At 40.7% G+C, this 26,772-nt stretch overlaps 1 protein-coding gene across 1 annotated transcript in view; it reads left to right on the forward strand.

Moving 5' to 3' along the window:
• The first annotated feature begins 22,279 nt into the window (after window positions 1-22,279).
• LOC131691360 (uncharacterized) overlaps window positions 22,280-26,772 on the forward strand; it is a 340,109-nt gene continuing 335,616 nt past the window's right edge. Inside the window, exon 1 of the mRNA XM_058977683.1 lies at window positions 22,280-22,663. The gene's annotated coding sequence lies outside the window, so the exon portion shown is untranslated. The remainder of the gene's footprint in view (window positions 22,664-26,772) is intronic.

The following is a 26,772-nucleotide window of genomic DNA, read 5'->3' on the forward strand; positions in this document are numbered from 1 at the left end:
AGTCGTTGTACGGAGAAACCGTCAAAGAGACCTGCTTTTAAGGAACCCCTACCAACACACAGATATACATCGCTCGTACAAACATGTAGATAAATAATACCCTTAATAAAGTCACTCCAACTTAACTATTACACAAGGTAGCATAAGAAAAAATATTTTTATATTGTTGGATAAAAGTATTTCTAGGAATAGGAAAACACCTTTTTTTATTTTTTTTTATTTTTTCTATTATTTTCTATTTGATTATATTGTTTTGTTTGCATTACATTTCTAATTTAGTATATTGGGTGTTCAGCCACAAGTGGGGACTTTTCATTCCTATTGTTTACATGATTCAGTTAATTATTATTAAGTTATAATATGCTTTCGCAGTTAAGTATTTATTTTTTCAGTAGGATGTTTTAAACCTACTTGTCTTCTGAATAAGGAGCTAAACAAATCTTATAAACTAACTTATAAACTATAAAGAGAGCTAATCGTTACAATTGAAGATTGCAACGATTTTTGTCGAAAATTGCTTATAATACTGTTCGTCATAATTTCTAATGTTTCTATGTTTGCAAGTCTGTGCAACTCATTTGTGCTAAACCAGGGAGGACGCTTCAAAATCATTTTCAGAATTTTATTCTGAATCCTTTGAAGCGTTTTCATCCTAGTAGCACAACAACTTGTCCAGATTGGCACTGCATATAGCATTGCCGGTCTGAATATTTGTTTATAAATTAATAGTTTGTTCTTTAGGCAGAGCCTAGAATTTCTATTTATAAGAGGGTATAAACATTTTATATATTTGTTGCATTTTCTATGGATTCCTTCAATGTGATCCTTAAAAGTGTGTTTTTTTTTATCGTAAATCAAACCCAAGTATTTAACTTGATCTGACCACGTTAAATTCAAACCATTAAATTTAATAATATGGTTATTATTTGGCTTAAGAGAAGAAGCTCTTGGCTTATGCGGAAACACAATCAATTGTGTTTTTGCCGCATTAGTGGAAATTTTCCATTTTTTCAGGTAATCATTGAAAATATTCAAGCTTCGTTGCAGTCGACTGCAGATAATACGAAGACTCCTCCCAGTGGCTGAGATGCTAGTATCATCACAGAAAAGTGACTTTTTACAGCCTGTAGGTAGATTTGGAAGATCAGAGGTAAAAATATTGTAAAGTATTGGTGCGACGCTTGATCCTTGAGGGACGCCTGCTTTAACGGGTAGCTTATTAGATTTACAATTCTGATAAGAAACCTGTAGGGTACGGTTAGTAAGATAATTTTTAATTATCTTTATTATGTAAATTGGAAAATTGAAATCCCACATTTTGGCAATTAATACTTTATGCCACACACTGTCGAAAGCTTTTTCGATGTCTAGAAGATATTGCCTTTATCATGTTAGTTACTCTCACAAGTTGATGAGTATTTGAATGTCCAATACGAAATCCAAACTGCTCAGAAAGAAAAATAGAATTCTCATTGATATTGACATCATTCTAGTTAGGATGATTTTTTCAAATAATTTACTAATAGAAGAGAGTAAGCTAATTGGTCGATAGCTAGATGCTTCTGCTGGGTTTTTATCTGGCTTCAAAATAGAAATAATCTTGGCATTTTTCCATCTTTCAGGGAAGTATGCTAATTCAAAACATTTGTTGAATATTTTGACCAATATCTCATTTGGCACATTTTAGCCTTTCTCATATAGAAAGGTTATGCAATCACTTTGAAAAACGTCAACCTATTCCCGGCCCGGAGGGCCGAGTGTCATATCCCATTCGACTCAGTTCGTCGAGATCGGAAAAAGTCTGTGTGTGTGTGTGTGTGTGTATGTGTGTGTATGTATGTATGCGCGTATGTGTCAAATAATGTCACTCATTTTTCTCAGAGATGACTGGACCGATTTGCCCAAACTTAGTCTCAAATGAAAGGTGCAACCTTCCCATCGGCTGCTATTGAATTTTGGATCGATCGGAATTCTGGTTCCGGAATTACGGGTTTCAGAGTGCGGCCACACAGAAATTTCTCATATAAACTATAGGAAAAATTAAAAATAGAATTTTTATTTTTGATGCTAAATGTGTTCAAGGTGCATGAAACGTCGAGATTTGATGCAAACTAGAAAAAAAAAATTTGACGACGATTCACTTTTTTGGATTTTGGCACATTTTTGCCTTTCTCATATAGAAAGGTTATGCAATCACTCTGAAAAACGTCAATCTAATCCCGGCCCGGAGGGCCGAGTGTCATATCCCATTCGACTCAGTTCGTCGAGATCGGAAAAAGTCTGTATGTGTGTGTGTATGTGTGTATGTATGTGTGTATGTGTGTGTGTATGTAAGTGCGTATGTGTCAAATAATGTCACTCATTTTTCTCAGAGATGGCTGGACCGATTTGCCCAAACTTAGTCTCAAATGAAAGGTGCAACCTTCCCATCGGCTGCTATTGAATTTTGGATAGATCGGAATTCTGGTTCCGGAATTACGGGTTTCAGAGTGCGGCCACACAGAAATTTCTCATATAAACTATAGGAAAAATTAAAAATAGAATTTTTATTTTTGATGCTAAATGTGTTCAAGGTGCATGAAACGGCGAGATTTGATGCAAACTCGAAAAAAAATTTGACGACCATTCACTTTTTTGGATTTTGGCACATTATAGCCTTTCTCATATAGAAAGGTTATGCAATCACTCTGAAAAACGTCAACCTAATCCCGGCCCGGAGGTCCGAGTGTCATATCCCATTCGACTCAGTTCGTCGAGATCGGAAAAAGTCTGTATGTGTGTATGTATGTGTGTGTGTGTGTGTATGTATGTGCGTATGTGTCAAATAATGTCACTCATTTTTCTCAGAGATGGCTGAACCGATTTGCCCAAACTTAGTTTCAAATGAATGGTGCAACCATCCCGTCGGTAGCTATTGAATTTTGGATAGATTGGAATTCTGGTTCCGGAATTACGGGTTTCAGAGTGCGGCCACACAGAAATTTCTCATATAAACTATAGGAAAAATTAAAAATAGAATTTTTATTTTTGATGCTAAATGTGTTCAAGGTGCATGAAACGTCGAGATTTGATGCAAACTAGAAAAAAAAAATTTGACGACGATTCACTTTTTTGGATTTTGGCACATTTTTGCCTTTCTCATATAGAAAGGTTATGCAATCACTCTGAAAAACGTCAACCTAATCCCGGCCCGGAGGGCCGAGTGTCATATCCCATTCGACTCAGTTCGTCGAGATCGGAAAAAGTCTGTATGTGTGTGTGTATGTGTGTATGTATGTGTGTATGTGTGTATGTGTGTGTGTGTATGTAAGTGCGTATGTGTCAAATAATGTCACTCATTTTTCTCAGAGATGGCTGGACCGATTTGCCCAAACTTAGTCTCAAATGAAAGGTGCAACCTTCCTATCGGCTGCTATTGAATTTTGGATAGATCGGAATTCTGGTTCCGGAATTACGGGTTTCAGAGTGCGGCCACACAGAAATTTCTCATATAAACTATAGGAAAAATTAAAAATAGAATTTTTATTTTTGATGCTAAATGTGTTCAAGGTGCATAAAACGTCGAGATTTGATGCAAACTAGAAAAAAAAAATTTGACGACCATTCACTTTTTTGGATTTTGGCACATTTTAGCCTTTCTCATATAGAAAGGTTATGCAATCACTCTGAAAAACGTCAACCTAATCCCGGCCCGGAGGTCCGAGTGTCATATCCCATTCGACTCAGTTCGTCGAGATCGGAAAAAGTCTGTATGTGTGTGTGTATGTGTCTATGTATGTGTGTGTGTATGTGTGTGTATGTGTGTGTGTATGTAAGTGCGTATGTGTCAAATAATGTCACTCATTTTTCTCAGAGATGGCTGGACCGATTTGCCCAAACTTAGTCTTAAATGAAAGGTGCAACCTTCCCATCGGCTGCTATTGAATTTTGGATCGATCGGAATTCTGGTTCCGGAATTACGGGTTTCAGAGTGCGGCCACACAGAAATTTCTCATATAAACTATAGGAAAAAATAAAAATAGAATTTTTATTTTTGATGCTAAATGTGCAAGGTGCATGAAACGTCGAGATTTGATGCAAACTCGAAAAAAAATTTGACGGCGATTCTCTTTTTTGGATTTTGGCACATTTTTGCCTTTCTCATATAGAAAGGTTATGCAATCACTCTAAAAAACGTCAACCTAATCCCGGCCCGGAGGGCCGAGTGTCATATCCCATTCGACTCAGTTCGTCGAGATCGGAAAAAGTCTGTATGTGTGTGTGCATGTGTGTATGTGTTTTTTTTACAATGGAGAAGACCTTTACGTCCTAGCCCAGTACACGTGCTATTGGTAGGGTCCAATCTACCGCACGGGGTGCACTGGGGGCGTGTCGGGCTCGAATGGTGACCAGCCATTAATACCGACTAAACTCCATTGGGCTCCGCCATCATTCCTCCCAGGAACTACCTCTCGGTGTTACTTCTGGGGGGATGGCTGTACTAAATGTACTCATTCACTCTCACTCACGTGTTCATACGTCCCGTATGAGGCTTACTTGGGTGCTCGCTCAATCGCACTTTGATTCACTCTCAAACACTCCCACGTGAGGCTGACTTTTGTGCTCACCTTTTTCGTTCCTTGCGAGGCTGACTTGTGTGCTCACCTTACTCATTCCTTGCTAGGCTTACTTTTGTGCTCGCCCCACCCATACCATGTGAGGCTGACTTGGGTGCTCACCCTATCAACTGATTCATTCTCAATCGTAATCGTAATTGTACCTTTGTCACTCCCCCTGGCATTCCATGTGGGACATTTTTCTTAGGCCCCACTTCTGACATACCATGCGAGGCTGACTTGTGTGCTCACCTTTTTCATTCCTTGCTAGGCTGACTTTTGTGCTAGCCTCTACCATACCATGTGAGGCTGACTTTTGTACTCACCCTTAACATGCCGTGTGAGACTGACTTGGATGCTCACCCTTTCACTCCTCTGCCACGTCATGAGGTATCGATAGCTAAGTCCCAACATACTACGCTACGACCCTCTCGTCTTGGCATGAGGCAGTCCACTTATACGCCTATACACTCACTCGTCTGTCTTGCTTCGGGGTGGCTGGGTTTACCCCTTACGCGGTTGCCATTCGCTGCGCCAAACCTGCCTCGGTATGAACAGACCATTCACTCCCTTTTTTGCGCTTGGCCTTTTTCGCTCCAGCTAACCAATCACTAGTTAGCCGTGCCCATCGTCTGTTGCTCGGTTCGCCAGATTACCTGTAGCCTACTGGCAATCTGGATGGTAGCAGCCGAGACTGCGTTCCACTTCTCCACCGATTGACACATCTGCTGAATAAGGGTATCAGGGGTTGTGTCTCAGCCACAGACGTCAAGCATTGCTCTTCCTTCGACGTCGAACCGATGACATACGAACAGTATGTGTTCGGCAGTTTCGTCTACACCTGGGCAGTCCGGGCAGACTGGGACCGAACCTGTGGAGGTACTGTGGGAAACAGCCATGGCCTGACAGGAATTGTGTCAGGTGGAAGTGAACTTCCCCATGGGGTCTTCCCACCCAGCTCGATATGCTAGGTATCAGCCGGTGGGTCCACCTACCTTTCGAGGAGTTGTCCCACTCAAGCTGCCATCTGGCGACCGAGGTCACCCTGGTGCGCTCGCGGGCTCCCCTAATTCCACGTAGCTCAAAGCACTCCTCATCTTCCCAAATGACCAGCCCGACTGGCATCATGCTCGCTATCACGCAGGATGCATCGTGTGATACCGTGCGATAGGCAGATATCACTCTGAGGCACATCACGCGGTAGGTGCTCTCCAGTTTCTGTAGGTAACTGGTTACCCTCAGTGCTCTTGACCATGACGGGCTGCCGTACCTGAGGATAGATACGGCAACGCCTGCCAGTAACCTACGTCTACTGGCGCACACCTTTGAGCTGTTGGACATCATTTTTGATAGAGCCGCAACAGCAGTCGACGCTCTCTTGCATGTATAGTCGACATGGCTGCCGAAGGTCAGCTTGTCGTCTATAATGACTCCGAGAGACTTCAGACTTCGCTGTGAAGTGATCGCAACTTCTCCCACATGGATAACTGCATGTTGTGCCGACTTGCGGTTGTTGACGATAACTACCTCCGTCTTATGATGAGCGAGCTCCAGGCCTCTCGCGCTCATCCATTCCTCCACCGTGCTGATCGCGTGTTCTGCGGTTAGTTCTACCTCAGGAATTGACTCCCCGTAGACCTCCAAGGTTACGTCGTCAGCAAAGCCGACGATCTTGACTCCAGGAGGAAACTTCAGTCTCAGAACCCCGTCATACATGAGGTTCCATAGCACCGGGCCTAGGATCGAGCCCTGCGGGACTCCGGCGGTAATCGGAACCCCTTTCTGACCGGCATCGGTCTCGTATAGCAGTACGCGGTTCTGGAAGTAACTTTCCAAGATCCGGTACAGACCCACCGGTAGGCTAAGCCGGTGTAACGAGAGCGCGATGGCATCCCAGCTTGCGCTGTTGAATGCGTTCTTCACGTCGAGTGTCACTAACGCACAGTATCGAATACCTCGCCTTTTTCGTTGGATCGCTATCTCGGCAGTATTTATTACTGAGTTGAGAGCGTCCACTGTGGATTTACTCTTCCGAAAGCCAAACTGGTTGCTTGACAGACCGTCCGTACCTTCCGCGTACGGGGTTAGCCTGTTGAGGATGATCCTCTCAAGCAGTTTGCCAGTCGTGTCGATCAGACAGATTGGTCTGTACGCCGATGGGTCGCCTGGCGGCTTTCCGGGCTTCGGTAACAGCACCAATTTCTGCCTTTTCCATCTATCGGGGAAACTGCACTCGTCAAGGCATCTCTGCATAGCTAGCCTGAACATGTTCGGGTTCGCTATGATCGCTGCCTTGAGTGCGTTGTTTGGAACTCCATCCGGCCCTGGAGCTTTGTTCATTGCTAGGGATTTAGCCACTGCGAGTAGTTCTTCATTCGTCACTGGAGCCACCATTTCGGCCGTGCCCGCACTGTCTCGTAGTGCTGGTGGCCAGGGGCTTGTGGCTCGAGACGGGAAGAGTACTTCGATAATCGTTGCCAACCGGTCCGGAGACCGTTCTGGGGGTGAGAAGCCCCTTTTGGTCTTGGCCATCACAATCCTGTAGGCGGATTCGCGTTGGCACTCTCACATAGGTTGTCGAAACACGCTCTCTTGCTGCTTTTAATGGCCTTGTTGAGGGCCAATTTCGCGGCTCGAAACACTTCACGGCGGTTCTCTCTTGCATCCTCGGTGCGAGCTCTTTGCATCCTACGTCTAGCTCTGAGGCAGGCTGACCGTAGAGCTGCAATCTCGGCACTCCACCAGTATACCGGGCATCTACCGTTTCTTGGCAGTGTATTTCTCGGCATAATGGCGCCGCACGCGCGTGATAGAACAGCTACCAGCGCATCCCCGCTTAGACTGTCGGTGTTGGCCTCCAGTCCCAGGGCCGCGGTGAAAGTTTCGCTGTCGAAGTGATTGGACTTCCACCCGCGTACCTGACAGGGATCTCCCGCCCTCGGATGCTGCACCCCATAGTTGATCTTAAAGCGGATTGCTAAATGATCGCTATGGGTGTAGCCTTCGTCTACCCTCCATTCCATGCCTGGAGCCAGACTCGGGTTGGCAAATGTTAGGTCAATCCACGCCTCCACTCCGTTTCTACGGAATGTACTAGCGGAGCCATTATTAGCTAGCACAGTATCGAGTTTCGCAAGCGCCTCCATTAGCGCTTGACCCCTGCTATTTGTACAGCGGCTGCCACACTCCACTGCCCAAGCGTTAAAGTCTCCAGCTATGACTACCGGTTTCCGGCCCATTAGGTCCGACGAGAGCCTATCGATCATCTGGTTGAACTGTTCTATTGGCCACCTTGGTGGGGCGTAGCAGCTGCAATAGAACACACCATTGATCTTGGCAATCACCACACCCTCGGCGGAGGGGTGTATTACCTCTTGAACCGGGAACCGTCCCGTTGTACAGATTGCCACCATTCCAGACCCGTCTGACACCCAATTGCCGTTGCCGGCAGGGATGCGGTACGGGTCTGATAAGAGGGCGACATCTGTCCTCGACTCCGAGACCGACTGCCACAGCAGCTGTTGGGCTGCTGCACAATGGTTAAGATTTAGCTGTGTGACGTTCACGGCTTCTTCTTATTTAACTCACCGAAGGAACACGAAGGTCCGCCCATAGCATGTTTATGGGCTTGCTTCTTGCGGTACGGGTCTGATAAGAGGGCGACATCTGTCCTCGACTCCGAGACCGACTGCCACAGCAGCTGTTGGGCTGCTGCACAATGGTTAAGATTTAGCTGTGTGACGTTCACGGCTTCTTCTTATTTAACTCACCGAAGGGACACGAAGGTCCGCCCATAGCATGTTTATGGGCTTGCTTCTTAGCGGTGCAGATAAGGCACTTGTGTGCCTTAGTGCAACCCCGCTCTTTATGTCCCTCTTCGCCGCAGCGACGACATAGTTTGCTCCTATCTATGCCTTTGCACTCGTATGCTTTGTGGCCGGACTCAAGGCACCGATAGCACCTATCCACTGAAGGCGGCTGGGATATACTAATAGGGCATACCGACCAGCCGATCTTCAGCTTCCCTTTCTCGGTTATCTCGGCTACTTGGGTGCCAGAGGGTCCATCTCTAAATCGCACAGAGGCCCGCTCGATTGTGACGCCGCATTGTTCCTTAACGGCTGCGACGACATCTTCTGCGGTCGTGAACTCGTCCAGATGCTTGCACTGGAGAGTCATTTCCGCCCCTAGCGACCTGACTTGGGCGCCCTCACCAAGGACCTCTTGGGCCAAGGCCCGCACTAGATTGTGCGCCTCGCTTCAGCACCAGAAGCATTTCTCCGTGTTGGTGCGTCTCACGCTACGCACATCTTGCTCAAGGGCCGAAAGGCTTTCGGCCGCCTTCATCGACTTTAGGACATCGGCATATTTGTCCTTGTCGGTTTTCAACCACAAGGCCTCGCCTCTGTCCATGGCCTTCTTCGCGGGCCGCGGTACCTCCGGTGTCGGTGCCGGCTTCTTCCTGGTGACCAGCGTCCAGGGGTTTGAACCCCCCTGCCCCGGTCGCGCCGGGTTGCTGGTACCAACGCTCTGCTCAGCGAGGTCACTCTCGCCCTCGCTTACCTCGCCCAAACGGCGTTTGACCTTAACGGTTGCACGCCGTGTGGTGTCGCTTTTTGCACCCTCGCCTGGCGACTTCCTAGGGCGCTTCGCGTTCGACGCCGTCTTGCGATTGCCCTTGCCCTTTCCCTTCGAGGGGAACTCGGCCGCCGCTTCAAGCGACGTGGCTGCTCCATAGAAGGTGAAGGGCACTGTCTGAGTGCCTGTATCGACCTTCTCTTTTCCCTCCTTCTTGGAGGCCAATGTCTGGGTTCTCAGTCGGACTTCTCCCGACATTCCACCCTCTTGGCATAAGCCTGCTGTTTCTGTCTTGCGACACGAACAGTTTTTCGGAGTTCCAGGAGACTCTGTTTTAACTCCTTGCTTATGTTTTGCTTTGCGCTAGTGCACTCGATTACTGCATCGAGCTGCTCCACCACTTTGCGCATCGCCGATAATGGCCCGTCCGGTGCGTTGGTAGGGCTATTTCCTACCGCTGCTGGGGGGTCACTGGTGCTTTCAGATGCAGCACTCATCGCTCCACTACTCTCCCCACGGGGGGGAGACCTCGCCAAACCACCTCTAGCGAAGGGGTTTGGCACCTCCGACTGTTTATTTTTATTTTTTGTTAACTCCATGTAAAATCCCACGAGTAGCGCGAGAATAGATGTCCGCCACGCCAGAGCTCCGCATTAACGTGGTAAAAGACGCTCACTGTGGGGGTTGCCCAGGTACCCCACAGGCTCCGTTGACGATCGAGCATCCCTCGGCACGGGTCGCTTCACGCCTTGGAATTGGGGTTATGACCGACCTTGCTTTACGTGGTGACCTCGGCCCAGATCATCACAACCATCCTCCTTTACCAGGGCTTTGGACCTGTAGCTCTGGTTCTCAATAGTTCCATGTACGTATATTATTACAGACATGCCACTATTGAGATCCGTCATTCGCTAGCGGAGTTATGTGTGTGTGTATGTGTGTGTGTGTGTGTGTGTGTGTGTATGTATGTGCGTATGTGTCAAATAATGTCACTCATATTTTTCAGAGATGGCTGATTTGCCCAAACTTAGTCTCAAATGAAAGGTGCAACCTTCCTATCGGCTGCTATTGAATTTTGGATCGATCGGAATTCTGGTTCCGGAATTACGGGTTTCAGAGTGCGGCCACACAGAAATTTCTCATATAAACTATAGGAAAAATTAAAAATAGAATTTTTATTTTTGATGCTAAATGTGTTCAAGGTGCATGAAACGTCGAGATTTGATGCAAACTCGAAAAAAATTTGACGACGATTCACTTTTTTGGATTTTGGCACATTTTTGCCTTTCTCATATTGAAAGGTTATGCAATCACTCTGAAAAACGTCAACCTAATCCCGGCTCGAAGGGCCGAGTGTCATATCCCATGCGACTCAGTTCGTCGAGATCGGAAAAAGTCTGCATGTGTGTGTGTGTATGTATGTGTGTGTATGTGTGTGTATGTGTGTGTGTATGTATGTGCGTATGTGTCACATAATGTCACTCATTTTTCTCAGAGATGGCTGGACCGATTTGCCCAAACTTAGTCTCAAATGAAAGGTGCAACCTTCCCATCGGCTGCTATTGAATTTTGAATAGATCGGAGTTGTGGTTCCGGAATTACGGGTTTCAGAGTGCGGCCACACAGAAATTTCTCATATAAACTATAGGAAAAAATAAAAATAGAATTTTTATTTTTGATGCTAAATGTGTTCAAGGTGCATGAAACGTCGAGATTTGATGCAAACTCGAAAAAAAATTGACGACGATTCACTTTTTTGGATTTTGGCACATTTTTGCCTTTCTCATATAGAAAGTTTATGCAATCACTCTGAAAAACGTCAACCTAATCCCGGCCAAATTTTTTTTCGACTCGCATAAGGTTTCTGGATTTTAACAGGGGCGTAGTTGGTGGTTTACGGAGAGGGTTTACACCCCCCCCCTCTACTGTTCACTCCCCTCCTTTAAAAATCTCCTTAAATCACCCCTCAGACCACCACCCCATCCAGCCATCATACCCCTCCCTTTCAACCCCATTATCTTTAAACCACCACTATATCACAAAGCATACCAATTTAAGTTGGGGAGTCGTTCGTTCATGGGACTTTCGCCCTCCTCACATACCCACCCCCGCATGACAAAATGAGTTAGCAAGCAGATAACATTGATCTAATGCTGATTAGGCTAATGGAGTATGATATTTTTTGTTTCAAGTGTTTCACCGTCGACACGTAGCTCATCAAGTTCGTGGCTGGCATGCCATTGTGTATAAGTGCAAAGTGTACTAAGAATGTAATGGACATTTCCACAATTATGTTGAACATAAAAAGCCTCCGTGCCATAGTTTTGAGAAATGAGAAAGGCAAAATTGCACCGCTAGGTGGATTAAAACAGGTTTTTATGATGGATTTGATCTCATCATAGTTTGTTTCAACAATATCGTCTAGAGACAATACTTGATTTGAAACGTTTTCATATTTTTGTAAGACTTCGGTTTCAATAGGACTCACAACATTGAGATTAAAATTATGGACGCTTTCAAACTGCTGAGCAAGTTTTTGAGCTTTTTATTCGTTTGTAAGAAGTATGTGGTCACCTTCCTTCAAAGCTGGAATTGGTTTCTGAGGTTTCTTAAGAACCTTAGAAAGTTTCCAGAAAGGTTTAGAATTTGGCTTGATTTGTTCAACCTCTTTCGCGAAATTTTCATTTCTTAAGAGTGTGAATCTATGCTTAATTTCTTTTTGTAGATCCTGATAGATACATTTCATAGCAGGATCACGAGAACGTTGATATGGACGTCTTCGAACATTCTTCAAGCGAATCAGAAGTTGAAGATCGTCGTCAATAATAGGAGTATTAAATTTTTTCTGTGTTGTTGGTACTGATAAATTTCTAGCATCAACTACAGATATACTTAAATTTTGTAATGCCGTATCAATGTCAGCTTTATTTTGTAAATCAAGGTCATGATTAAAATTATTATCAATATAAGTTTTGTACCTTTCCCAATTCGCTTTGTGATAATTGAACAATGAGCTAATGGGATTGGAAACAGCTTCTTGAGAAAGTGAAAAAGTTACTGGAAGATGATCAGAATCAAAGTCAGCATGTGTAATCAATTCGCTACAAAGGTGACTTTGATCTGTCAAAACCAAATCAATTGTTGATGGATTCCTTACAGACGAATAGCACGTAGGACCATTCGGGAACAAAATTGAATAATAACCAGCAGAGCAATCATTAAAAAGTAGTTTACCGTTGGAATTGCTTTGAGCATTATTCCAAGCTCGGTGTTTGGCGTTAAAATCACCGATTATGAAGAATTTCGACCGATTTCTTGTAAGTTTTTGTAAGTCTTCCTTCAAGAAATTAATTTTCTCGCCAGTGCACTGAAAAGGCAAATAGGCTGCAGCAATAAAAATGATACCAAGATCAGTTTCAACTTCGATACCCAAACTCTCAATCACCTTGGTGTCAAGAGACGGCGTAACGGAATGTTTGATCCTGCGATTAACCGCTATTGCGATTCCTCCGCCGAATCCAACAATTCCATCAAATCGATGAATAACAAAATTAGAGTTACTCTCAATTTAATATATGGTTTTAAAAAAGTTTCGGTCACAACGGCTATATGCACATTATGTATCCTCAAGAAGTTGAAAAATTCGTCTTCGCACGTTTTTAATGAACGAGCATTCCAATTTAATAAATTTAAATGATTATTTAAATTATTTGTTAAACTTTAATTTCATTACCATTTTGTTAGCAAATTCCCAACCCGCTTGAAAAGCTTCAAACATGGAGGTAGAATTTAACATGGAAATCATCATAGGTAACATAGCCTCCTGTAGGTATTTTAATTTTTCTTCCGTTACGCTTCCTAGATCCATTGGACTAAAGGAAGCGTTGGGTGCAAACGAGATTGAGGGCGTGGTAGTTGTAGCCGTTATTTTGGCATTGCTACCTGCCACTGAAGCATAAGATGACACACCATTGTAGGATGGTGTGACAAAGGTAGAAGAAGTTGTTAATCTATTTTGAATCGGATTAACACGTTTGGGCGTGCTTTCTTGAAGTATACCTGAAGAAGTAGGTACATTTTTTATTTGTTGTTTTTGTTGTCTAGAACGAGAATTTATAATTTTTTCTCGAACAGGACAACCCCAGAAATTCGATTTATGATTTTCGCTACAATTAGCGCATTTGAAACTTTTTGTGGTTTTTTTCACCGGACAAGTATCTTTCGTGTGCGATTTATTACTACAGATCATACATTTGGAATCCAAATGACAATTTTTGTGCCGTGCCCAAAGCCTTGGCATCTACGGCACTGGGTCAGATTTTGAATTCTGCCCCCATGTCGTCTATAATGTTCACACTTTACTCGCACGTGGAACATAAAACGTGTTTTTCAATTACTTTCAAATTATTAACCTCATTACGGTTAAAATGAACTAAATATAGCTTTCATCAGTTTCACATTCGGATAAAACATCGAATGAGTTGCTGCAGTCAATTGAATTTTCGGGTGGAGAAGATACCCTTTTCCGTTTAGTTTTAATCACCCGGCCTTTCTGGGAGGACCCAGGCATGTTGGAAGAATTAAATATTTCTCTAGGCTGAATTGTTCTTGAAAAATGTTTTAGTCTTGAAAAAGACTGATTGTGTAGAAAAAGTAGGTAGTCTTGAAAAAGACTAATTGTCGAAAAAATATAGGTGGTCTTGAGAAAGACTGATCGAGCGAAAATATAGGTAGCCTTGAGAAAGCCTGTTGCTGTTGAAAAACTCTAGGTAAACCAGTAGTTTTCAAGATTTGTGACCGGTTCGAACGAAGGTTCAAGCCGGTATGAGGAAAACACCTTAAGAAAAGTGAAGGTGCTAGCCGACTTATAAGCGTAATCAAGCCTCATGAAACTTAGCTGAAGATGAAAACATCAACGAATGTTAAAAATATTTTTCCCCATTTATCAGTTTGAGACCACGGTGCGGCGTCTCACCCGTACATGCGGCATCTTACCAGAATTGGCCTTGTTTTTTAAATATTTGTATAAATTTGATATTTTTTCATGACAAAAACTATTTCAGTGTATCTTGTCGCAATTGATAAAAATGATTTCATGATAACCAGCAGAGCAATCATTAAAAAGTAGTTTACCGTTGGAATTGCTTTGAGCATTATTCCAAGCTCGGTGTTTGGCGTTAAAATCACCGATTATGAAGAATTTCGACCGATTTCTTGTAAGTTTTTGTAAGTCTTCCTTCAAGAAATTAATTTTCTCGCCAGTGCACTGAAAAGGCAAATAGGCTGCAGCAATAAAAATGATACCAAGATCAGTTTCAACTTCGATACCCAAACTCTCAATCACCTTGGTGTCAAGAGACGGCGTAACGGAATGTTTGATCCTGCGATTAACCGCTATTGCGATTCCTCCGCCGAATCCAACAATTCCATCAAATCGATGAATAACAAAATTAGAGTTACTCTCAATTTAATATATGGTTTTAAAAAAGTTTCGGTCACAACGGCTATATGCACATTATGTATCCTCAAGAAGTTGAAAAATTCGTCTTCGCACGTTTTTAATGAACGAGCATTCCAATTTAATAAATTTAAATGATTATTGAAATTCTTTGTTAAACTTTAATTTCATTACAATTTTGTTAGCAAATTCCCAACCCGCTTGAAAAGCTTCAAACATGGAGGTAGAATTTAACATGGAAATCATCATAGGTAACATAGCCTCCTGTAGGTATTTTAATTTTTCTTCCGTTACGCTTCCTAGATCCATTGGACTAAAGGAAGCGTTGGGTGCAAACGAGATTGAGGGCGTGGTAGTTGTAGCCGTTATTTTGGCATTGCTACCTGCCACTGAAGCATAAGATGACACACCATTGTAGGATGGTGTGACAAAGGTAGAAGAAGTTGTTAATCTATTTTGAATCGGATTAACACGTTTGGGCGTGCTTTCTTGAAGTGTACCTGAAGAAGTAGGTACATTTTTTATTTGTTGTTTTTGTTGTCTAGAACGAGAATTTATAATTTTTTCTCGAACAGGACAACCCCAGAAATTCGATTTATGATTTTCGCTACAATTAGCGCATTTGAAACTTTTTGTGGTTTTTTTCACCGGACAAGTATCTTTCGTGTGCGATTTATTACTACAGATCATACATTTGGAATCCAAATGACAATTTTTGTGCCGTGCCCAAAGCCTTGGCATCTACGGCACTGGGTCAGATTTTGAATTCTGCCCCCATGTCGTCTATAATGTTCACACTTTACTCGCACGTGGAACATAAAACGTGCTTTTTCAATTACTTTCAAATTATTAACCTCATTACGGTTAAAATGAACTAAATATAGCTCCTGGATAATTCCAGAACGTACTGGCGTGTCATCGCCGGTAGCCTTTCTCTTCATAAGAATAACTTGTGAAGGAGAAAAGCCAAGTAAATTTTTCAATTTGTTGGATATTTCATCCAAACTTTGACCTTGAGGTAGCCCTTTCAAGACAGCCTTGAATAGTCTATCTGTCTTGAAATCATATGAATAAAATTTATAAGATACTGGAGTAGTCGTTTGTGGCCAATCAATTCCTCCGCTGTAACTCGACATTCTCCTCTTCGGCCAATCTGAAAAGAGACTTTTGCGTCCGGAAGGAACGTCGAAAGCTCTGTTCGAAAGGTTTTGAAGTCGGAGATCATCACTGTTATAGGCGGAGGTGATTGCGTTTTCTTCTCATTGGCATTATGCGCAATGCGAGGAAATTTAGAAATTTCATCAGTTTCACATTCGGATAAAACATCGAATGAGTTGCTGCAGTCAATTGAATTTTCGGGTGGAGAAGATACCCTTTTCCGTTTAGTTTTAATCACCCGGCCTTTCTGGGAGGACCCAGGCATGTTGGAAGAATTAAATATTTCTCTAGGCTGAATTGTTCTTGAAAAATGTTTTAGTCTTGAAAAAGACTGATTGTGTAGAAAAAGTAGGTAGTCTTGAAAAAGACTAATTGTCGAAAAAATATAGGTGGTCTTGAGAAAGACTGATCGAGCGAAAATATAGGTAGCCTTGAGAAAGCCTGTTGCTGTTGAAAAACTCTAGGTAAACCAGTAGTTTTCAAGATTTGTGACCGGTTCGAACGAAGGTTCAAGCCGGTATGAGGAAAACACCTTAAGAAAAGTGAAGGTGCTAGCCGACTTATAAGCGTAATCAAGCCTCATGAAACTTAGCTGAAGATGAAAACATCAACGAATGTTAAAAATATTTTTCCCCATTTATCAGTTTGAGACCACGGTGCGGCGTCTCACCCGTACATGCGGCATCTTACCAGAATTGGCCTTGTTTTTTAAATATTTGTATAAATTTGATATTTTTTCATGACAAAAACTATTTCAGTGTATCTTGTCGCAATTGATAAAAATGATTTCATCATATATTGTGTGGTTTACTTTGAGGCAGGATTGATTATTGAATCTCTCCTCGATATTACTCTATTTGTCCGTGAGGAGCACTGGTTTTTTCACTGAATCACATCAATATTTTTAACAACTAATCATTTTAAATGTTTAAAATGAATTCAGCGATATTCAAATTATATTATATATATATATATATATATATATATATATATATATATATATATATATATATATATATATATATATATATATATATATATATATATATATATATATATATATATATATATATATATATATATATATATATATATATATATATATATATATATATAATATAATTTGAATATCGCTGAATTCATTTTAAACATTTAAAATGATTAGTTGTTAAAAATATTGATGTGATTCAGTGAAAAAACCAGTGCTCCTCACGGACAAATAGAGTAATATCGAGGAGAGATTCAATAATCAATCCTGCCTCAAAGTAAACCACACAATATATGATGAAATCATTTTTATCAATTGCGACAAGATACACTGAAATAGTTTTTGTCATGAAAAAATATCAAATTTATACAAATATTTAAAAAACAAGGCCAATTCTGGTAAGATGCCGCATGTACGGGTGAGACGCCGCACCGTGGTCTCAAACTGATAAATGGGGAAAAATATTTTTAACATTCGTTGATGTTTTCATCTTCAGCTAAGTTTCATGAGGCTTGATTACGCTTATAAGTCGGCTAGCACCTTCACTTTTCTTAAGGTGTTTTCCTCATACCGGCTTGAACCTTCGTTCGAACCGGTCACAAATCTTGAAAACTACTGGTTTACCTAGAGTTTTTCAACAGCAACAGGCTTTCTCAAGGCTACCTATATTTTCGCTCGATCAGTCTTTCTCAAGACCACCTATATTTTTTCGACAATTAGTCTTTTTCAAGACTACCTACTTTTTCTACACAATCAGTCTTTTTCAAGACTAAAACATTTTTCAAGAACAATTCAGCCTAGAGAAATATTTAATTCTTCCAACATGCCTGGGTCCTCCCAGAAAGGCCGGGTGATTAAAACTAAACGGAAAAGGGTATCTTCTCCACCCGAAAATTCAATTGACTGCAGCAACTCATTCGATGTTTTATCCGAATGTGAAACTGATGAAATTTCTAAATTTCCTCGCATTGCGCATAATGCCAATGAGAAGAAAACGCAATCACCTCCGCCTATAACAGTGATGATCTCCGACTTCAAAACCTTTCGAACAGAGCTTTCGACGTTCCTTCCGGACGCAAAAGTCTCTTTTCAGATTGGCCGAAGAGGAGAATGTCGAGTTACAGCGGAGGAATTGATTGGCCACAAACGACTACTCCAGTATCTTATAAATTTTATTCATATGATTTCAAGACAGATAGACTATTCAAGGCTGTCTTGAAAGGGCTACCTCAAGGTCAAAGTTTGGATGAAATATCCAACAAATTGAAAAATTTACTTGGCTTTTCTCCTTCACAAGTTATTCTTATGAAGAGAAAGGCTACCGGCGATGACACGCCAGTACGTTCTGGAATTATCCAGGAGCTATATTTAGTTCATTTTAACCGTAATGAGGTTAATAATTTGAAAGTAATTGAAAAAGCACGTTTTATGTTCCACGTGCGAGTAAAGTGTGAACATTATAGACGACATGGGGGCAGAATTCAAAATCTGACCCAGTGCCGTAGATGCCAAGGCTTTGGGCACGGCACAAAAATTGTCATTTGGATTCCAAATGTATGATCTGTAGTAATAAATCGCACACGAAAGATACTTGTCCGGTGAAAAAAACCACAAAAAGTTTCAAATGCGCTAATTGTAGCGAAAATCATAAATCGAATTTCTGGGGTTGTCCTGTTCGAGAAAAAATTATAAATTCTCGTTCTAGACAACAAAAACAACAAATAAAAAATGTACCTACTTCTTCAGGTACACTTCAAGAAAGCACGCCCAAACGTGTTAATCCGATTCAAAATAGATTAACAACTTCTTCTACCTTTGTCACACCATCCTACAATGGTGTGTCATCTTATGCTTCAGTGGCAGGTAGCAATGCCAAAATAACGGCTACAACTACCACGCCCTCAATCTCGTTTGCACCCAACGCTTCCTTTAGTCCAATGGATCTAGGAAGCGTAACGGAAGAAAAATTAAAATACCTACAGGAGGCTATGTTACCTATGATGATTTCCATGTTAAATTCTACCTCCATGTTTGAAGCTTTTCAAGCGGGTTGGGAATTTGCTAACAAAATTGTAATGAAATTAAAGTTTAACAAAGAATTTCAATAATCATTTAAATTTATTAAATTGGAATGCTCGTTCATTAAAAACGTGCGAAGACGAATTTTTCAACTTCTTGAGGATACATAATGTGCATATAGCCGTTGTGACCGAAACTTTTTTAAAACCATATATTAAATTGAGAGTAACTCTAATTTTGTTATTCATCGATTTGATGGAATTGTTGGATTCGGCGGAGGAATCGCAATAGCGGTTAATCGCAGGATCAAACATTCCGTTACGCCGTCTCTTGACACCAAGGTGATTGAGAGTTTGGGTATCGAAGTTGAAACTGATCTTGGTATCATTTTTATTGCTGCAGCCTATTTGCCTTTTCAGTGCACTGGCGAGAAAATTAATTTCTTGAAGGAAGACTTACAAAAACTTACAAGAAATCGGTCGAAATTCTTCATAATCGGTGATTTTAACGCCAAACACCGAGCTTGGAATAATGCTCAAAGCAATTCCAACGGTAAACTACTTTTTAATGATTGCTCTGCTGGTTATTATTCAATTTTGTTCCCGAATGGTCCTACGTGCTATTCGTCTGTAAGGAATCCATCAACAATTGATTTGGTTTTGACAGATCAAAGTCACCTTTGTAGCGAATTGATTACACATGCTGACTTTGATTCTGATCATCTTCCAGTAACTTTTTCACTTTCTCAAGAAGCTGTTTCCAATCCCATTAGCTCATTGTTCAATTATCACAAAGCGAATTGGGAAAGGTACAAAACTTATATTGATAATAATTTTAATCATGACCTTGATTTACAAAATAAAACTGACATTGATACGGCATTACAAAATTTAAGTATATCTGTAGTTGATGCTAGAAATTTATCAGTACCAACAACACAGAAAAAATTTAATACTCCTATTATTGACGACGATCTTCAACTTCTGATTCGCTTGAAGAATGTTCGAAGACGTCAATATCAACGTTCTCGTGATCCTGCTATGAAATGTATCTATCAGGATCTACAAAAAGAAATTAAGCATAGATTCACACTCTTAAGAAATGAAAATTTCGCGAAAGAGGTTGAACAAATCAAGCCAAATTCTAAACCTTTCTGGAAACTTTCTAAGGTTCTGAAGAAACCTCAGAAACCAATTCCAGCTTTGAAGGAAGGTGACCACATACTTCTTACAAACGAATAAAAAGCTCAAAAACTTGCTCAGCAGTTTGAAAGCGTCCATAATTTTAATCTCAATGTTGTGAGTCCTATTGAAACCGAAGTCTTACAAAAATATGAAAACGTTTCATATCAAGTATTGTCTCTAGACGATATTGTTGAAACAAACTATGATGAGATCAAATCCATCATAAAAACCTGTTTTAATCCACCTAGCGGTGCAATTTTGCCTTTCTCATTTCTCAAAACTATGGCACGGAGGCTTTTTATGTTCAACATAATTGTGGAAATGTCCATTACATTCTTAGTACACTTTGCACTTATACACAATGGCATGCCAGCCACGAACTTGATGAGCTACGTGTCGACGGTGAAACACTTGAAACAAAAAATATCATACTCCATTAGCCTAATCAGCATTAGATCAATGTTATCTGCTTGCTAACTCATTTTGTCATGCGGGGGTGGGTATGTGAGGAGGGCGAAAGTCCCATGAACGAACGACTCCCCAACTTAAATTGGTATGCTTTGTGATATAGTGGTGGTTTAAAGATAATGGGGTTGAAAGGGAGGGGTATGATGGCTGGATGGGGTGGTGGTCTGAGGGGTGATTTAAGGAGATTTTTAAAGAAGGGGAGTGAACAGTAGAGGGGGGGGGGTGTAAACCCTCTCCGTAAACCACCAACTACGCCCCTGTTAAAATCCAGAAACCTTATGCGAGTCGAAAAAAAATTTGGCCGGGATTAGGTTGACGTTTTTCAGAGTGATTGCATAAACTTTCTATATGAGAAAGGCAAAAATGTGCCAAAATCCAAAAAAGTGAATCGTCGTCAATTTTTTTTTTCGAGTTTGCATCAAATCTCGACGTTTCATGCACCTTGAACACATTTAGCATCAAAAATAAAAATTCTATTTTTAATTTTTCCTATAGTTTATATGAGAAATTTCTGTGTGGCCGCACTCTGAAACCCGTAATTCCGGAACCACAACTCCGATCTATTCAAAATTCAATAGCAGCCGATGGGAAGGTTGCACCTTTCATTTGAGACTAAGTTTGGGCAAATCGGTCCAGCCATCTCTGAGGAAAATGAGTGACATTATGTGACACATACGCACATAAATACACACACACATACACACACACATACACACACATACATACACACACACACACACACACACATACAGACTTTTTCCGATCTCGACGAACTGAGTCGCATGGGATATGACACTCGGCCCTTCGAGCCGGGATTAGGTTGACGTTTTTCAGAGTGATTGCATAACCTTTCTATATGAGAAAGGCAAAAATGTGCCAAAATCCAAAAAAGTGAATCGTCGTCAAATTTTTTTCGAGTTTGCATCAAATCTCGACGTTTCATGCACCTTGAACACATTTAGCATCAAAAATAAAAATTCTATTTTTAATTTTTCCTATAGTTTATATGAGAAATTTCTGTGTGGCCGCACTCTAAAACCCGTAATTCCGGAACCAGAATTCCGATCGATCCAAAATTCAATAGCAGCCGATAGGAAGGTTGCACCTTTCATTTGAGACTAAGTTTGGACAAATCAGCCATCTCTGAAAAATATGAGTGACATTATTTGATTGTTGAATCTCTCCTCTCTACTCTATTTGTCCGTGAGGAGCACTGGTTTTTTTACTGAATCACATCAATATTTTTAACAACTAATCATTTTAAATGTTTAAAATGAATTCAGCGATATGCAAATTATATTATATATATATATATATATATATATATATATATATATATATATATATATATATATATATATATATATATATATATATATATATATATATATATATATATATATATATATATATATATATATATATATATATATATATATATATATATATATATATATATATATATATATATATATATATATATATATATATATATATATATATATATATATATATATATATATATATATATATATATATATATATATATATATATATTGTATACAAAGCTATTATATATACTAGCTTCAAACTTCATTGATATGCATAATTTTTCCAAAATTTGTGTAAATTCGACCCACTGTTCTTAGTTCGGCGGTTTTTTCTTATGTTAACCTGAAGCAACACGATTGTCTTTATATTCAGCAAGCCGGGAGGGCTCTGGACATCCTAACTGAAAACGTTTTGACAGATCACACAACCTTGTTTGGGGAGCTTTTTCACGAAAAGAATAAAGCTTTTTGGGGTGAAACTTTGCATATGCGCGGTACAACCCTTAAAATTCGCAATTGCTGCTAGGAAAAGTCGTGTCCAACGCACAGCAGCAATTTGTGATTGATTTTCTCCCCAGTGTCGCATCGTAATGTTTATCTTAATTCAAACATTTCTCAAATCAAAATTTATTACTTTTTAAACATTTGCTGTCATATGGTGCCCTGCGAACAATGTTCATCCATGCACGTGCTTTGGGAATACTGAAATAATGGAACCGTTCAATACCAACAGTTGTTGCTCCATGTGATGTGAATAATTTTCAATGAAGGATTAATTAGATTTCTTGATGAATTAGCTGTTTAAACAATTTATCTATTTGTGTGATATGAATTATTGAAGAACTCCAAAAAGGGAGTTACCGGTTATTCGAGTTAATTTATAGGTAAGTGAAGAAAATGGAAGTTCAATGACGATCGTTTAGTAATGTGAAAATATTCTTCGGTTCTGGAAAAGCTATTTATTTAGCGTCCATTCTAAAAATGATATAAAAAATTCATTTATGTAGTTATATATATTATCAAAATGAAATCATACATATATCGTTTGGGAAATAGAAATCATTTTGTGCGAGGAAACCGAAGGCTCACGGCAACTCAGAACGTCTTTGGAAGGTATACTACATCACAGCATGTGCTTGTATTGGTAAAAGAAATGCAGGATGATCCTGAAACAATAGAGTACTTGCCAATCTGTAACTATATTAGTGTGTTCAACGATTTGTTTTCCTCCACCTGTCACAAGTGGAGGAAAACAAATCGGGAATAACTTTTCGATTGTATTATTTTCACGATGGAACCTGACCAATCAGTATTAAACGCGTTCGAAATAAGTTTTCCAGCGGAGTAGAGCATTTCAACACCACTACGAATAGTTTAGACCAAAGAGAATAGGGAAAGAGACGAATAGTGTGAAGCCAAAAATACCTTATGAGCAGACCAATCGTGCAATGCAAATAAACATTACTCATGCCTGAGTTGGAGGAGATAAGTATTGCACATCTATCAAAAAAGAAATTTGAATTTTCGTCAGAATTTAGTTCAATCGTGATTGTAAGGTGCATTCTAGAGTATATGTATGAGTAAAAACAAGCTTTAGAATTATTTCATCTCTTTGTTTCGAAATGCACATCGTTTGATAAACTCACTGCACGCTTACCAGCCGTTGCCTAATTTTGGGTAGAATCCTACCCAAAATGGTCTAAAGTGCATCTCCTCACTTTTGGGTAACAAGCTTTGAACTTAAATTTTAGGTAGTGTGAGGACTACCCAAAGTTTGGGTTACAGATAACCCAAGCGTTGGGTACAGAGTGGGTAAACCAAATTTTAAGTAACAATGAAATAACCCAATATTTGAGTAACGTGCGGATAACCCAACATTTGAGTACTGAGCGGATAACCCAAAATTTGAGTACTGAGTGGATAACCGAAAATTTGAGTACTGAGCGGATAACCGAAAATTTGAGTAAAGAGCGGATCACCCAAAGTTTGAGTATGCATAACCCAAAATTTATAAGAGGCGGATAACCCAAAATTTCTGTAACGTTCGGATAACCCAAAATTTAGGCTTCCAATATATATTATAAGGATGCTTGGCATTCGCACTAAGAACACCAATCAATATGGGTATCATTTGGAAAGTAGTTATTCGTAGAAGATGAAAATTGATGATGCGCCATTTTGAAATCCAAGATGGTGGCTTCCGGTTACCACAAAACACTTGAAACTACCATAAATATGGGTGTCATTTGAAAGGTATTGACTAGGTGAAGGCGAAAATTGATGATTGGTGCCATTTTGAAATCCAAAATGGCGGCTTCCGGTTACTCAAGATACTAGAATAACAAAGCGACGCCATCTTAATTCTGTGAAAACAATTCAACTAGCAACCAGGCTACAGGTTAAGGCAACATTGCAAATGTGCAAGCCTCACCAAACTTGTTTGTTGTTATTCCGTTTGTTTCTTCTAACCAATATAAAAATCCGATGCGACTTCTGGTCTGCTGAGTTCCTCGACCAGCTAAAACATTGTTATATCCGCAGGAATCGTATTTTCAGCAGCAAAACCATGTTGGCCAAAATTTATTATTTGCATCATTTGGTATTCGTTACCCTCATGCTGAATTTCGTGCTCCCATAAAACCAAGCCCTTTTTTCTTTAGCGTTTCCAAAAACGATGGTATTGTAACAAATTTGGTTTGAGGATATAATTTTTATCTTTAAAATCTTTAGTAATTTTAATGAATTGCATAACAATACTTCCTTAAAAACAATGCCACATAAAGCTAAACATTTACGATTGACAAACTCTCTTGTTCGTTTGGAATGACATTGACAGTAAAATTGGAATTCAAAACGGAACATGGCGTCTCTTTGTTATTCTAGTCTCTTTACCGGTTACCACAAATCACTGAAAACCACCATCAATATGACTATCATTTAAACGGTAGTAATTAGTAGAAGGTGAAAATTTATGATTGGCGCCACTTTGAAATCCAAGATGGCGGCTTCCGGTTACCACAAAACGTTAAAAGCCACCATCGATATGAGGGTCATTTGAAAGGTAGTAATTAGCAGAAAGTGAAAATTGATTTTTTTTTATCCTAAATACGTTTATTTAGGCCCAAATGCTGTAGCTTAACGAGGCCGATATTTCATTTTTTTAATTACATGTCACATGTTAGTGGGGGAAGGGAAAGCCGTATTTAGGGGCGGCTTGCTCCCCTCTTATGTAAGTAAAGGAAAAAGGTAGGAAGTGGGATACATATTGTGTAATTGACATCGTCGTTTGCTGATTGATCATTGTGGCGGATATGCACACTTTGTTGTAGTATTGTAGTTTCCAGCCTGTAATCGCAGGGGCGAGGGGAGAGTCGATATTTCGGATAATTATTGGCACTCTATATCATCTGCATGTGAGGTATGTCATGATGTTCTGGATAGACGGTTATCAAGAAGGGTATGCACCGAAGACTCGTGAAGCAATGCCATATTGTAGATACAGGGATAGGTTGGTGAGATTCTACTGTGAATGAGAGAGGGGAAAATGTATTAAACTTGGACATCAATAGTTTTCAAAAAGATATAGATAAGAAAAATATAGGGGTGGTCACGGCTTGCTAGGACGTCCCGGACTGGCACATAGGGTGATCTACCTCGGGCCCGAAGGGAATCTATTAGTTGGGACCTGGCAACACAGTACTCTGCGCACAGCCAAACAACATGCTCGATGTCGTGATAGCCGTTCTCACAAACACAATGATTACTTTCAGCAAGCCCTATACGACGGAGATGCGCGTCAAACGAGTAATGGTTGGACATGATCCTTGACATCGTACGAATAAAGTCCCGGTTCACATCCAACCCCTTAAACCAAGCATTCGTTGATACCTTCGGGATAATGGAATGTAGCCACCATCCCAGATGCCCATTGCTCCATGAGGTTTGCCAACTATCGAGCGTCCTCTGACGAGAGATACTGAAAAATTCGTTGAAGCAAATTGGTCTTTCGTAAGTGTCGCCTTCTAATGCGCCCACCTTGGCTAAAGAGTCCGCCTTCTCATTGCCCGCAATAGAACAATGTGACGGGACCCAAACCAAGGTAATCTGGTAAGATTTTTCAGATAAAGCACTCAGATATTCCCGTATTTTCCCCAGGAAATACGGTGAGTGCTTTCCAGGCTTCGCCGCACGGATGGCCTCAGTGGAGCTGAGACTATCCGAAACGATGAAGTAATGGTCTGAGGGCAGGGTGTCAATGATCCCGAGAGTATACTGAATGGCAGCTAATTCTGCGACGTAAATTGAAGCAGGATCATTGAGTTTGAATGAGGCAGCAAGATTTTCGTTGAAGATACCGAAGCCTGTGGACCCGTCGAGAATTGATCCGTCAGTGTAGAACATTTTGGCGCAGTCGATTTGATGGTATTTGTTATAGAAAATATTTGGGCGAATATGATCCGGAATTCCACAAATCTCTTCCTTCATGGATGTATCGAAAAATACAGTTGGATCAGAAGTATCTAAGAGATGAGCACGGTTGACGTTATACGTAGATGAATTGATGTTTTGTGCCATGTAATCGAAGTACAATGACATGAATCGGGTCTGAGAATTAAGCTCGACAAGCCTTTCGCAATCACCAATGGGTTCAGAATATCGCATCGAATGAGCAATCGATATGAGAGGTCCCAGAATCGATTTTTCAGCGAAGAACGCCCGCCAACACTTCGAGACTTATCGTATGGGTCGAGTGCATGCAACCCAAGGCAACACGCAAGCAATGATTCTGGATTCGCTCCAGTTTGATGAAGTGTATGTTCGCAGCGGAGCGAAAGCAGAAACATCCGCACTCCAACACTGATAACATCGTTGTTTGGTACAGCCTGATTAGGTCTCCTGGATGGGCACCCCACCATGTTCCAGTTATTGTACGGAAAAAGTTGATCCTTTGTTGGCACTTCTGTTTCAGATACCTAATGTGACATCCCCAGGT

The sequence above is a fragment of the Topomyia yanbarensis genome, chromosome 3 (assembly GCF_030247195.1).
Source record: "Topomyia yanbarensis strain Yona2022 chromosome 3, ASM3024719v1, whole genome shotgun sequence".
Classification (NCBI taxonomy): domain Eukaryota; kingdom Metazoa; phylum Arthropoda; class Insecta; order Diptera; family Culicidae; genus Topomyia; species Topomyia yanbarensis.